This window comes from Zea mays, chromosome 4 (assembly GCF_902167145.1).
Source record: "Zea mays cultivar B73 chromosome 4, Zm-B73-REFERENCE-NAM-5.0, whole genome shotgun sequence".
In the NCBI taxonomy this organism is placed as follows: domain Eukaryota; kingdom Viridiplantae; phylum Streptophyta; class Magnoliopsida; order Poales; family Poaceae; genus Zea; species Zea mays.
In genome coordinates this window covers 247,392,956-247,407,816 of record NC_050099.1, presented here as the reverse complement: position 1 = coordinate 247,407,816, position 14,861 = coordinate 247,392,956, and the positions used below count along the sequence as shown (strand labels likewise).

Sequence of the window (14,861 nt, the reverse complement as noted above, 5' to 3'; positions counted from 1 at the left end):
AAAGTACGCGTAAGCGGCAAGGCCGACCGAGCCGAGGGACTCCCACGCCTCCGGGATACGGATACCTCACTCATCACCTTCTGCGAGAAGCAACTCTCGCCCACACAAACATCCCTGTTACCGACGGAAAGTCCAGATGCTCGAAATAAGAGGAAAGAAGACGCGGCTTTACAATGCGGCGAGGGTGTGTTTTCTGGCCTCGGCGGCCGCAGAAGGCACACGCTACAAGACAATCTGATCCTGCAGGCTCAGGTCTTCACGCTGAAGGGGGCCATAGCACCCTCGGCATCGACGACGCCTTCAGCAAGGTCCGACCCAGCCTCGGACGGCGGCGCGGTCAGGGACTTCTCCGGGAATCCGGCCCGAGCAGGCGGCTCGGCCGGTTACCCCTGGGGCCTCGGCCAACCATCTTCCAAGGGCGCTAGCCCGACCCGAGGCCTCGGCTGATCGACTCCGGTGTCGGCTCCGCTGACGGACGACCCGGCTAGGCTCCGGCCAACCAGGTTCCCATTTTTGAGCCAACTCCGCCTCTGTTCGTACTGATATCGCTACCCCTGGCCTCGGCTCATCGAAGAGCGGCCGAGGGGTCTCTTTAACTAAGCTAGAGGAGCCTCAGACAACAAGGTCGATCGAGCCGATGGATTCCTACGCCTCCGGGATACGGATACCTCACTCGTCACCTTGACACGGGGCGACTCATGCTTGGTGAAGCGGTTCAGATAATCAACAGGCGAGACTTAGTGCTCGAAAATGAGGAAAAAACACGGCTCCGTGCCGAAGTTACATACATGTTCAGGCCTCGACAACCGCAATGAACAAAAACACTGGCATTCGAAGTGCCATTACGAACGGAACTCCGGTTCCCCCTCCGCAGGTACGAACGACCCCGCTCCATGGGGAAGGCCTGCGGAGCAACAGAAGACTGACGAGCGGCTCGCCGCCGCCCGTTCTGATTACAACGACAACCACCCCCGCCCCAGGCGGCGAAGCGGCTTCGGCAGCAGCTTCGAGGCAGGTGTTACGACAGGGGGGCTCTCACCCGCAGAGGACGAGAACCAGCCATTCAGGCCGGGAGACGGAGACCCAGGGCTACCGGCGCCCTAGCCGAGTAACGGCGGCCTACCTATCCCGGCATGGCTGGAGGAAGTCCCCGTGAGACTGGAGGATGCCTTTCTCCCCCAGGCGTCGGGGGAAGAAAAGGGCAGCCGGCCCATGCGGGGACAGGCCCCCGACTCGCCTCATCCTCCATCTTGGCCTGGATGACGAAAATCCTTGAGGCCAAGGGAGGGGTAAAGGCCGCAGCTTGGCTCGCTTTCCCCCACCGCCAAACTGGAGGTCACCATCTTGGGTGACCGTCGGTGGGGGGATGTGGCCGGGCTGCGTGATGAAAATCCTTGAAGCCGAACGATGGCTGAAAGGTACCAACTCCCACGGAGTTGCGTTCCTCCAACGAGGAGGCGGGAAGACGGCGGATACCCCCCATCCGGGGGCTTGGAAGATGGGAAGACACGGCGCATAAGGGAGGAAGAAGACATGGTTGCCTTCTGAAAGGGGTCGCCCTCCTTTTAAAGGCAACTCTCCCTACGTGCGCCCCCAAACGCCACGGGCTGAGTCTTCTCCAACACGCTCCAAGGCCCTCCCCTGCGACTCGGGGGCGGGGTCTCGCATGTCATGCAAACCGGCTCAGAGCAGAAGAAGCCAAACCGCCGCGCGTGGTGCGCACAACCGCCCAGCGGTTACAAGCGACCCCCACTTTTGCCCAGACCAACAGGCGGAAGGGGCGGGCAGCCATGCAGGCGGCATGCAACCGCGCCAGGTGGACGCGCTTCTCCGACTTCTGACACGTCGGCTTGGAGGCCCAGGCCCACGCGTCGCGCAACCAGCGCACCAGTTGCTGCATGCAAGCAACCGCACCGCCACTTGTGCCACCGTCGCACCTCTTCGGTTGCGGAGCCTGTGCCGCGACTCAAGGCGACCCAGCGCACGACCCAGCAGCACCAGCCTGGCGCGACGGTCAAAGCAGCCGAAAGTGGGCCGGCAGTAATGGCGGTGGCAGGCGGGCGGGCGCAGCAGTCACGTCGTCAGCCAGGCTCACGTCCCATCCTGGGACAGCAAGAAAGCCTCCTCCCACGGCGTGAAGACGGTGCACCCGTGATCCGTTCCTCGAACGGCTCGCGAACGCGCGACGGCCACCCCGCCAACCACTCGCCCCGTCGCATTAACTCCGCGGCGGGACAGGCGGCGCCTTTGGTAGGAGGAGCGGACGACGCTTCGCCTTCGCCGTAATAACCGCGTCAAAAAAGGTACGCCACGTCGTTCGATTTCGTATCCTTTTCCTTTTTCCTCTTTCTCTATCTCTTGCAACAGGGACCGGGAAAGGGGGACACCCCGAAAAGGGTCCTTCTCTGTGAAGGAACCGGGCTCCGAGCCCCCCCTACTGATCAGAGGTTCGAAGGCTGGCCCTCCGAGGGGTTCAACAGTCGCCTCAAATCGCGTGGGCCCGACACCCACTACTGGTCAGGGGTTCGAAGGCCAGCCCCCCGAAGGGCACCATGGCCGCCTCAGGCCACTCGGGCTCCGTGCCCATTACTGATCAGGGGTTCGAAGGCTGGCCCCCGAAGGGTTCACAGTCGCCTCAGACGCCGAGCGAGGGATGACCAGGGGTACGTTCGATACATAACCAAGGCTCGGGCTGCGCTCCCGAGGTACGCTAGGACATTTCCGAGACCAGCGGGAACGATCTTGTAACGGAATCCCATCGGAGGGAGGCATCGAGCCCTCGGACCCCGTCGCCAGGGGACCGGGTCCGGCAGATCACCCGCAGGTACTTTTGGGCATGCCTCTGGGCCCCTAGCCGACCCCCAACGAACGGGGCACGAACGTCCACTCGGATCACCCGCTTGCAGCTCACCGGAGACACCATGTTCGGTGCCCATCGAGGGTAACATGGCGCTCTCCCCCCCTCCTCCTTGCGGAAAGGCGACGTAGGGGCGTATGTAAAAAAGCCGAGTCTGTCCCTGATCGTCCTCTCGCCCTGTGCGGAGGCTCGGGGGCTGCTCTCGCAAACCCGGCTCCGGCCAAACCGTTGACAGCGTCAACATACCAGCCCGAGAGCTTGGGCCCCGACCGTGCACCCGGGCTACGGCCAGTTCGCATGAGGGAACAACCAGACCAGCCGAAGCATTACGCAAGGCATTAAGACCTCGAAGGAGTGTAACCACTCCTCCGAGGCCTCGGGGGCTACACCCGGCGGGTGCGCTCGCGCGCACCCACCAGAACAAAATGCAACCGAGAAAGGCTGGTCCCCTTGCAAAAAAGTGCGACGAAAGCCTCCAAGCGAGTGCTACACTCCCTTCGAGGCTCGGGGGCTACTGTCGGGGACCATAATTAGGGGTACCCTCAAGACGCCTAATTCTCAGCTGGTAACCCCCATCAGCATAAAGCTGCAAAGGCCTGATGGGTACGATTAAGTCAGGGATCAGTCCACACGAGTGACTCGATCACGCTTCGCCCGAGCCTAGCCTCGGCCAAGGGCAGCCGACCTCGAGAGACTTCCGTCTCGCCCGAGGCCCCCCTTTTAACGGCGGATACACCTCCGGCTCGCCCGAGGCCTTGGCTTCGCTTAGAAGCAACCCTGACTAAATCGCCGCGCCGACTGACCAGGTTGCAGGAGCATTTAACGCAAAGGTGGCCTGACACCTTTATCCTGACACGCGCCCCCCGGCAGAGCCGAAGTGACCGCCGTCACTCCACCGCTCCACTGACCAGTCTGACAGAAGGACAGCGCCGCGTGCGCCACTCCGACTGCAGTGCCACTCGATAGAGCGAGTCTGACAGGCAGTCAGGCCTTGCCAAAGGCGCCATAGGAAACTCCGCTCCGCCCGACCCAAGGCTCGGACTCGGGCTAAGACCCGGAAGACGGCGAACTCCGCTCCGCCCGACCCCAGGGCTCGGACTCGGGCTAAGACCCGGAAGACGGCGAACTCCGCTCCGCCCGACCCAGGGCTCGGACTCGGGCTAAGACCCGGAAGACGGCGAACTCCGCTCCGCCCGACCCAGGGCTCGGACTCGGGCTAAGACCCGGAAGACGGCAAACTCCGCTCCGCCCGACCCCAGGGCTCGGACTCGGGCTAAGACCCGGAAGACGGCGAACTCCGCTCCGCCCGACCCAGGGCTCGGACTCGGGCTAAGACCCGGAAGACGGCGAACTCCGCTCCACCCGACCCCAGGGCTCGGACTCGGGCTCAGCCCCGGAAGACGACGAGACTCCGCCTCGCCCGACCCTAGGGCTCGGACTCCGCCCTGGCCTCGGCCGAACGATCTCCGCCTCGCCCGACCCGGGGGCTCGGGCTCGACCTCGGCTTCGGAGGAGCCCCCACGTCGCCCGACCTAGGGCACAGGCCCGCCACATCCACAGGAAGCGCCATCATCATCCTGCCCCGAGCCGACTCGGGTCACGAAGAACAAGACCGGCGTCCCATCTGGCCAGCTCCGCCAGATGGGCAATGATGGCGCCCCACAAGCTCTGTGACGACGGTGGCTCTCAGCTCTCTTACGGAAGTAGGGCGACGTCAGCAAGGACTCGACCGCTCCTACAGCTGTCCCTCCGCCAGGCTCCGTTGCTCCTCCGACAGCCACGACATCATGCCAGCAAGGTGCCAAGACCTCTCCGGCTGCCACATTGGCATGTACTTAGGGCGCTAGCTCTCCCTCCGCTAGACACGTAGCACACTGCTACACCCCCCATTGTACACCTGGATCCTCTCCTTACGACTATAAAAGGAAGGACCAGGGCCTTCTTAGAGAAGGTTGGCCGCGCGGGACCGAGGACGGGACAGGCGCTCTCTTGGGGCCGCTCGCTTCCCTCACCCGCGTGGACGCTTGTAACCCCCCTACTGCAAGCGCACCCGACCTGGGCGCGGGACGAACACGAAGGCCGTGGGACTTCCACCTCTCTCACGCCCGTCTCCGGCCACCTCGCCTCTCCCCCCTTCGCGCTCGCCCACGCGCTCGACCCATCTGGGCTGGGGCACGCAGCACACTCACTCGTCGGCTTAGGGACCCCCCGGTCTCGAAACGCCGACACCTGTCTTTCCTCGATGCCTACTCAGGGTATCACCAAATTAGGATGAAAGAGTCCGACCAGCTCGCGACTTCTTTCATCACGCCCTTCGACATGTACTGCTATGTCACCATGCCGTTCGGTTTGAGGAATGCGGGCGCGACGTACCAGCGGTGCATGAACCATGTGTTCGGCGAACACATCGGTCGCACGGTCGAGGCCTACGTCGATGACATCGTAGTCAAGACAAGGAAAGCTTCCGACCTCCTTTCCGACCTTGAAGTGACATTCCGATGTCTCAAGGCGAAAGGCGTCAAGCTCAATCCCGAGAAGTGTGTCTTCGGGGTGCCCCGGGGCATGCTCTTGGGGTTCATCGTCTCCGAGCGGGGCATCGAGGCCAACCCAGAGAAGATCGCAGCCATCACCAGCATGGGGCCCATCAAGGACTTAAAAGGCGTACAGAGGGTCATGGGATGTCTCGCGGCTCTGAGCCGCTTCATCTCACGCCTCGGCGAAAGAGGTCTGCCTCTGTACCGCCTCTTAAGGAAGGCCGAGTGCTTCACTTGGACCCCTGAGGCCGAGGAAGCTCTCGGGAACCTGAAGGCGCTCCTCACAAAGGCGCCTATCTTGGTGCCCCCAGCTGCTGGAGAAGCCCTCTTGGTCTACGTCGCTGCGACCACTCAGGTGGTTAGCGCCGCGATTGTGGTCGAGAGGCAAGAAGAGGGGCATGCATTGCCCGTTCAGAGGCCAGTTTACTTTGTCAGCGAAGTACTGTCAGAAACTAAGATCCGCTACCCACAAGTTCAGAAGCTGCTGTACGCGGTGATCCTGACGCGGCGGAAGTTGCGACACTACTTCGAGTCTCATCCGGTAACTATGGTGTCATCCTTCCCCCTGGGGGAGATCATCCAGTGCCGAGAGGCCTCGGGCAGGATTGCAAAGTGGGCGGTGGAAATCATGGGCGAGGCAATCTCGTTCGCCCCACGGAAGGCCATCAAGTCCCAGGTCTTGGCGGACTTCGTGGCCGAATGGGTCGATACCCAGCTACCGACGGCTCCGATCCAACCGGAGCTCTGGACCATATTTTTCGACGGGTCGCTGATGAAGACGGGAGCCGGCGCAGGCCTACTCTTCGTCTCGCCCCTCGGGAAACACCTACACTACGTGCTGCGCCTCCATTTCCCGGCATCCAACAATGTGGCTGAGTACGAGGCTCTGGTCAACGGGTTGCGGATCGCCATTGAGCTAGGGGTCCGGCGCCTTGACGCCCGTGGTGACTCGCAGCTCGTCATCGACCAAGTCATGAAGAACTCCCACTGCCGCGACCCAAAGATGGAGGCTTACTGCGATGAAGTTCGGCGCCTGGAAGACAAGTTCTACGGGCTCGAGCTTAACCACATCGCTCGGCGCTACAACGAGACTGCAGACGAGCTGGCAAAAATAGCCTCGGGGCGAACAACGGTTCCCCCGGACGTCTTCTCCTGGGATCTGCATCAACCCTCCGTCAAGATCGACGACACGCCCGAGCCTGAGGCGCCCTCGGTCCAGCCCGAGGTACCCTCGGCACAGCCCGAGGCACCCTCAGCTCGGCCCGAGGCGCCCTCGGTTCAGCCCAAGGTACCCTCGGCCTTTGAGGGTGAGGCACTGCGCATCGAGGAGGAGCGGAGCGGGGCCACACCTGATCGAAATTGGCAGACCCCGTACCTGCAATATCTCCGCCAAGGAGAGCTACCCCTCGATCGAGCCGAGGCTCGGTGGGTAGCGCGACGCGCCAAGTCGTTCGTCTTGTTGGGCGATGAGAAGGAGCTCTACCACCGCAGCCCCTCAGGCATCCTCCAGCGATGCATCTCCGTCGCCGAAGGTCAGGAACTCCTGCGAGAGATACACTCGGGGGCTTGCGGCCATCACGTAGCGCCTCGAGCCCTCGTCGGGAATGCTTTCCGACAAGGCTTCTACTGGCCAACGGCGGTGGCTGTCGCCACTAGAATTGTCCGCACCTGCGAAGGGTGTCAATTCTATGCGAAGCAGACCCACCTGCCCGCTCAGGCTCTGCAGACGATACCCACCACCTGGCCCTTTGCTGTGTGGGGTCTGGACCTCGTCGGCCCCTTGCAGAAGGCGCCAGGGGGCTACACGCACCTGCTGGTCGCCACCGATAAATTCTCCAAGTGGATCGAGGTCTGACCTCTGAACAGCATCAGGTCCGAACAGGCGGTGGCGTTCTTCACCAACATCATCCATCGCTTCGGGGTCCCGAACTCCATCATCACCGACAATGGCACCCAGTTCATCGGCAGAAAATTCTTGGAATTCTGCGAGGATCACCACATCCGGGTGGACTGGGCCGCCGTGGCTCATCCCATGTCGAATGGGCAAGTAGAGCGTGCCAACGGCATGATTCTACAAGGGCTCAAGCCTCGGATTTACGACGACCTCAACAAGTTCGGCAAGCGATGGATGAAGGAACTCCCCTCGGTGGTCTGGAGCCTGAGGACAACGCCGAGCCGAGCCATGGGTTTCACGCCGTTCTTCCTAGTCTACGGGGCCGAGGCCGTCTTGCCCACTGACCTGGAATACGGCTCCCCGAGGACGAGGGCCTACGACGATCAAAGCAACCAAGCCAGCCGAGAAGACTCGCTGGACCAGCTGGAAGAGGCTCGGGACAAGGCCTTACTACATTCGGCGCGGTACCAGCAGTCCCTGCGACGCTACCACGCCCGAGGGGTCCGGCCCCGAGACCTCCAGGAGGGCGACCTGGTGCTCCGGCTGCGACAAGACGCCTGAGGGAGGCACAAGCTCACGCCCCCCTGGGAGGGGCCATTCGTCATCGCCAAAGTTCTGAAGCCCGGAACATACAAGCTGGCCAACAGTCAAGGCGAGGTCTACGGCAACGCTTGGAACATCCAACAGCTACGTCGCTTCTACCCTTAAGATGTTTTCAAGTTGTTCATATACCTCGCACCCACGCAAAGTTTAGTCATCAAGGAAGGGTCGGCCTCGCCTCGGCAAAGCCCGACCCTCCCTCGGGGGCTAAAAGGGGGGGAACCCCCTCTGCGTTGAAATTTTCCTCGAAAAAAAGATCTCTTCTGCCAGAATATCTTTCGTGCTTTCTGACTACTTCGAAAAGTGGATCCTGAAAATGACGGAGTACACGTAAGCTGCCAAGGCTGACCGAGCCGAGGGACTCCTACGCCTCCGGGATATGGATACCTCACTCATCACCTTCTGCGATAAGTAACTCGCGTTCGGATAAAGTGATTCCGCGGACCGAACAAGTCTTCACGTTCGGAAGCTCTTCTGCCGAAGCGATCCTTCGAGCCTTCTCGACTGAGTCGGTGACAGGGCCTCATGGACGGGTGAAAGTGCGCGTAAGCGGCAAGGCCGACCGAGCCGAGGGACTCCCACGCCTCCGGGATACGGATATCTCACTCATCACCTTCCGCGAGAAGCAACTCTCGCTCGCACAAACATCCCCGTTACCGACAAAAAGTCCAGATACTCGAAAAAAGAGGAAAAGAGACGCAGCTTTACAACACAGCGAGGGTGTGTATTCTGGCCTCGGCGGCCGCAGAAGGCACACGCTACAAGACACTCTGATCCTGCAGGCTCGGGTCTTGACGCCGGAAGGGGGCAGCAGCACCCTCGGCATCGACGACACCCTCAGCGAGGTCCGACCTAGCCTCGGACGGCGACGCGGTCCGAGGATCTCCACTCTGGAGGACGACGTCATCGCCACGCCCGGGCAACCGCTGCCAGGGACTTCTCCGAGAATCCGGCCCGAGCAGGCGGCTCGGCCGGTTACCCCTGGGGCCTCGACCAACCATCTTCCAAGGGCGCCAGCCCGAGCCGAGGCCTCGGCTGATCAACTCCGGCGTCGGTCCCGCTAACGGACAACACGGCTAGGCTCCGGCCAACCAGGTTTCATTTTCGAGCCAACTCCGCCTCTGTTCATGCTGATATCGCTACCCCTGGCCTCGGCTCGTCGAAGAGCGGCCAAGGGGTCCCTTTAACTAAGCTAGGGGAGCCTCAGACAACAAGGCCGACCGAGCCGAGGGACTCCTACGCCTCCGGGATACGGATACCTCACTCGTCACCTTGACACGGGGCGACTCATGCTTGGTGAAGCGGTTCAGATAATCAACAGGCGAGTCTTAGTGCTCGAAAATGAGGAAAAAAACACGGCTCCGTGCCAAAATTACATACATGTTCAGGCCTCGATAGCCATAATGAACAAAAACACTGGCATTCAAAATGCCATTACAAACGGAACTCTGGTTCCGTCCCCGCGGGTATGAGCAACCTCGAGCCTGCGGGGCGACGAACGTCGGGAGACCTGCCAGCGACCTCTGCAGCAGCAGCCATGGTCCCGGGTGGACACGGCCATCGGAGGGCTCTTGTTCGCGTTCCCACTCAAGGGACGCGAACCAGCTATTAAAGCCAAAGAGCGGGCCGCTCCCAAGCGCACCGGCAGGTCCTCGCCGCCGTCCTCGCCGCGAATGCGAGGGAGGGGGCGGAATGTTGCATCCTAGCTGGGCAGCAACAGTTCGCCTTCCCCGGCATGGCTGGAGGACGTCTCCGCCGCAGGGCTGGAGGGCGATTGCCACCACCAGAAGCTGGAAGAAGAGGTGGCCCGCCGACCAGCGCAGGAGGTAGAGCCCCGGCTCGCCTCGCTCACCGCCCCGGCGAGGATGACGAACACCCTCGACGCTGAGGTCGGGGTCGGGATCACAGCCCGGCTTGCCTCTCCCCATCCAGGAGCTGGAGGTCACCGTCTTGGGTGACCACCAGCGGAGGGGAGCAACCGGGCTGTGTGATGAAAATCCTTGAAGCCGAACAATGGCTGAAAGGTACCCACTCCCACGGAGTTGCGTTCCTCCAACGATGAGGCGAAAAGACGGCGGGTATCCCCCATCCGGGGGCTTGGAAGGTGGAAAGACACGATGCATAAGGGAGCGAGAAGACATGGTCGCCTTCCGAAAGGGGTCGCCCTCCTTTTAAAGGCAACTCTCCCTACTTGCGCCCCCAACCGTCACGGGCTGAGTCTTCTCCAACACGCTCCAAGGCCCTCCCCTGCGGCGCGGGGGCTGGGTCCCGCGTGTCATGCAAGCCGGCTCAGAGCAGAAGAAGCCAAACCGCCGCGCGTGGTGCACACGACCGCCCAGCGGTTACAAGTGACCCTCCACTTTTGCCCAGACCAACGGGCGAAAGAGGCGGGCAGCCATGCAGGCGACATGCAACCAGGAAAAGCGAGCGACACTTCGCCTTCGCCGAAATAACCGCGCCAAAAAAGGTACGCCGCGTCGTTCGATTTCGTATCCTTTTCCTTTTTTCCTCTTTCTCTATCTCTTGCAACAGGGACCGGGAAAGGGGGATACCCCGAAAAGGATCCTTCCCCGTGAAGGAACCAGGCTCCGAGCCTCCTTACTGATCAGAGGTTCGAAGGCTGGCCCCCCGAAGGGTTCAACAACCGCCTCAGATCGCGTGGGCCCTACACCCACTACTGGTCAGAGGTTCGAAGGCCGGCCCCCCGAAGGGTTTCCACGACCGCCTCAGGCTACTCGGGCTCCGCGCCCATTACTGATCAGGGGTTCGAAGGCTGGCCCCCGAAGGGTTCACAGCCGCCTCAGACGCCGAGCGAGGGATGACCAGGGGTACGTTCGATACATAACCGAGGCTCGGGCTGCGCTCCCGAGGTACCCTAGGACATTTCCGAGACCAGCGGGAGCGATCTTGTAACGGAATCCCATCAGAGGGAGGCATCGAGCCCTCAGACCCCGTCGCCAGGGGACCGGGTCCGGCAGATCACCCGCGGGTACTTTTGGGCGTGCCTCTGGGCCCCTAGCCGACCCCTAACGAACGGGGCACGGACGTCCACTCGGATTACCCGCTTGCAGCTCACCGGAGACACCATGTTCGGCGCCCATCGAGGGCAACATGGCGCTTTCCCCCCCTCCTCCTTGCGAAAAGGTGACGCAGGGGCGTATGCAAAAAGCCGAGTCTGCCCCTGATCGCCCTCTCGCCCTGTGCAGAGGCTCGGGGGCTACTCTCGCAAACCCGGCTCCGGCCGAACCGTTGACAGCGTCAACATACCAGCCCGAGAACTTGGGCCCCGACCGTACACCCGGGCTACGGCCAGTTTGCATGAGGGAACAACCAGACCAGCCGAAGCATTACGCGAGGCATTAAGACCTCGAAGGAGTGAAACCACTCCTCCGAGGCCTCGGGGGCTACACCTGGCGGGTGCGCTCGCGCGCACCCACCGGAACAAAATGCAACCGAGAAAGGCTGGTCCCCTTGCAAAAAAGTGCGACGAAAGCCTCCAAGCGAGTGCTAACACTCCCTTCGAGGCTCGGGGGCTACTGTCGGGGACCATAATTAGGGGTACCCTCAAGACTCCTAATTCTCAGCTGGTAACCCCCATCAGCATAAAGCTGCTAAGGCCTGATGGGTGCGATTAAGTCAGGGATCAGTCCATTCGAGCGACTCGATCACGCCTCGTCCGAGCCTAGCCTCAGACAAGGGCAGCCGACCTCGAAGGATTTCCGTCTCGCCCGAGGCCCCCCCTCCGACGGCGAACATATCTCCGGCTCGCCCGAGGCCCTGCCTTCGCCAAGAAGCAACCCTGACTAAATCGCCGCACCGACCGACCAAGTCGCAGGAGCATTTAATGCAAAGGTAGCCTGACACCTTTATCCTGACGCGCGCCCTCCGGCAGAGCCGAAGTGACCGCCGTCACTTCGCCGCTCCACTGACCGGCCTGACAGAAGGACAGCGCCGCCTGCGCCACTCCGACTGCAGTGCCACTTGACAGAGTGAGACTGACAGGCAGTCAGGCCCTGCCAAAGGCACCATAGGAAGCTCCGCTCCGCCCGACCCAGGGGCTCGGACTCGGGCTAAGTCCCGGAAGACGGCGAACTCCGCTCCGCCAGACCCAGGGCTCGGACTCGGGCTAAGACCTGGAAGACGGCGAACTCCGCTCCGCCCGACCCAGGGCTCGGACTCGGGCTCAGCCCCAGAAGACGACAAACTCCGCTCCGCCCGACCTAGGGCTCGGACTCGGGCTCAGCCCCAGAAGACGACGAACTTCGCTCCGCCCGACCCCAGGGCTCGGACTCCGCCCTGGCCTCTGCCGACGACCTCCGCCTCGCCCGAACCAGGGGCTCGGACTCGGCCTCGGCCATGGAAGACAGACTCGACCTCGGCTTCGGAGGAGCCTCCACATCGCCCAACCTAGGGCACAGGCTCGCCACGTCAACAGGAGGCGCCATCATCACCCTACCCCAAACTGACTCGGGCCGCAGGGAACAAGACTGGTGTCCCATCTGGCTAGCTCTGCCAGATAGGCAATGATGGCGTCCCGCATGCTCTGTGACGACGGCGGCACTCAGCCCCCTTACGGAAGCAAGAGGACGTCAACAAGGACCCAACCGCTCCGACAGTTGTCCCTCCGCCGAGCTCCATCGCTCCTCCGACGGCCACGACATCACACCAGCTGGGTGCCAAAATCTCTCCGGCTTCCACATCGGCATGTACTTAGGGCACTAGCTCTTCTCCGCTAGACACGTAGCACTCTGCTACACCCCCCATTGTACACCTGGATCCTCTCCTTACGCCTATAAAAGGAAGGACCAGGGCCCTCTTAGAGAGGGTTGGCCGCGCGGGGACGAGGACGAGACAGGCGCTCCCTTGGGGCCGCTCGCTTCCCTCTCCCGCGTGGACGCTTGTAACCCCCTACTGCAAGCGCACCCGACCTGGGCGCAGGACGAACACGAAGGCCGTGGGATTCCCACCTCTCTCACGCTGGACTCCGGCCGCCTCGCTCCTTCCCCCCTTCGCGCTCGCCCTCGCGCTCGACCCATCTGGGCTGGGGCACGCGGCGACACTCACTCGTCGGCCCAAGGGACCCCCGGGTCTCGGAACGCCGACATTACCGATTAGTTCAGGTCAGGTAGTTTGGATTTTATTAAATTCGGGTAATAGAAATTGTTACTAGATCACAGTTTTTAAAAAACGCGACCCGCAATTTCGGGCTCGGGTATACCCAATTTACCCGAGATATTAAAAGCACAAGTACCTCCATATCTGAATGCACATTGTAACAAGAACAAAATGCATATACAGAAAGCAACAGCTCACTGAACAAAACGCAGATTAATGAATTACTACTAACAGAACATCTTAAGATCATAATCTAGTATAGATAACAAACCTTATGTAGAGGAGCGAGAATTCAAGAACCAATACAGCCGACAGGTACTACCTACTAGTACTAATGTAGTGAGTGCTCGACGACGACAAAAGATACAAAAGTGCAAGGCTGCAAGGCATTAAGCCTGCTGCGGTGCTGCTGTTGCCTGCCAGTGACAGCCGCCAAGTGCCATTGCATTGCATCACAAATCCACAAGAAAAATACAGTTTGGACTTCACAGATGGTTCATACTTCACACTTCAGGCTTCAAAGTCCGAAATTCTCCACAGCAGTCAGCAATCCACTTCTCCACAGAAATCCAGCTCCAGCCGTCCGTAGTCCGCCTACCGGTGAGGTGAGTGAGGATGTGAGAGACAGAGGACAGAGGTGCGAGGAGTAAGGGCAGGCTTCTCACCAGCGATAGCGAGCGGTGAGCGTCGTGTCCCATGATGCATGTGGAACACTTGAGGTCGCCCCGGTGTCCGGGATCCGGGCAGGCGGGCTCCGCCGCACCGAGGAGAGTGGCGGCTAGGTTAATGGTGACCGGAGGCGGAGGAGAGCACGACGGAGAAAAGGAAGCGGCGCTGGAAATCTGGAATACTGGATTGATAGCTGATGCCTTGTTAGGTTGTTAGGTTAGATTGTCCCTATGCTATAGGGATGTGTCGATCCACTCCAAACCGAATAAAGGGTTGCCGACCACGTGGCTGACATCCACATGTATTGTACGTGGCCGACATCCGCGCGTATTGTAGACATGTAGTCCACACGACTACATGAGGCGCCCGGTGACACACACACACTATTTCGGGTAGTTCGGGACCTAAACTAAATTCGAGTAACGGGGCGTTTGGATCCCTTTATTTTAGAGAGATTGGAATTCACTCAATAAAGTAACTTATTTAGTTTAGAATTTAACATTCCACCACTTTCCAAAGTTAAGATATAAGTCTATCTCAAAAATTTAGAAGACATTGAACTAAACTTCTATAGTATATAAACTCTTTCTATATATAATATGTATATTTTAGCATTTAGAAGAGGCTTTAATAAAGCATCATAGGCTCATGAGTGGTAGGGGCTCAAACCCCACCAGTTTTGCGGCTGCCTCCGTCAAGTAAAGATGGTCTTTAGGGGTGTTTGAATGCACTAAAACTAATAGTTAGCTGGCTAAAAATTATTAGTGTAATTAGCTAGCTAACAAATAACTACTCCCTCTGTTTTTTTATAGTTGACGTTGGTTAGTGTAAAATTGCACTAGCTAGCGTCAAGTAAAAAAATAGATGTGGTACCTATCTATTAGCTAATTTACTAAAAATCGCTAATAGTTGAACTATTAGTTAGGGTGTTTAGATGTCTCAACTAATTTTAGCCGTAACTATTAGCTTTAGTGTATTCAAACATTGACACCATCGGCTAAAAAATGGGATAAAAGGTGTTTTTTTAAACCAGGACTATAGGTGCGCTCTGTACTAGCTAGCGTGGTTTATTGTTTTCGGTCACATGGCTACTTAAATTTTATTTGGGTAGCTAGCTAGCTTTGAGCTAGCTTTATTCCAGTGGATGGGAGAACTTATTTGATGAGGTGAAGCAATTCTGTAATGAAAAATT

At 59.8% G+C, this 14,861-nt stretch overlaps 1 long non-coding RNA gene across 1 annotated transcript; it reads right to left on the bottom strand.

Moving 5' to 3' along the window:
- Nucleotides 1-13,158: 13,158 nt before the first annotated feature.
- LOC103654945 (uncharacterized) lies at nt 13,159-13,893 on the bottom strand. Its single transcript, XR_566452.3, has 2 exons — nt 13,666-13,893; nt 13,159-13,594 (listed from the first exon to the last, which is right to left on the bottom strand). It is a non-coding gene; the product is annotated as an uncharacterized lncRNA (long non-coding RNA).
- Nucleotides 13,894-14,861: the final 968 nt, after the last annotated feature.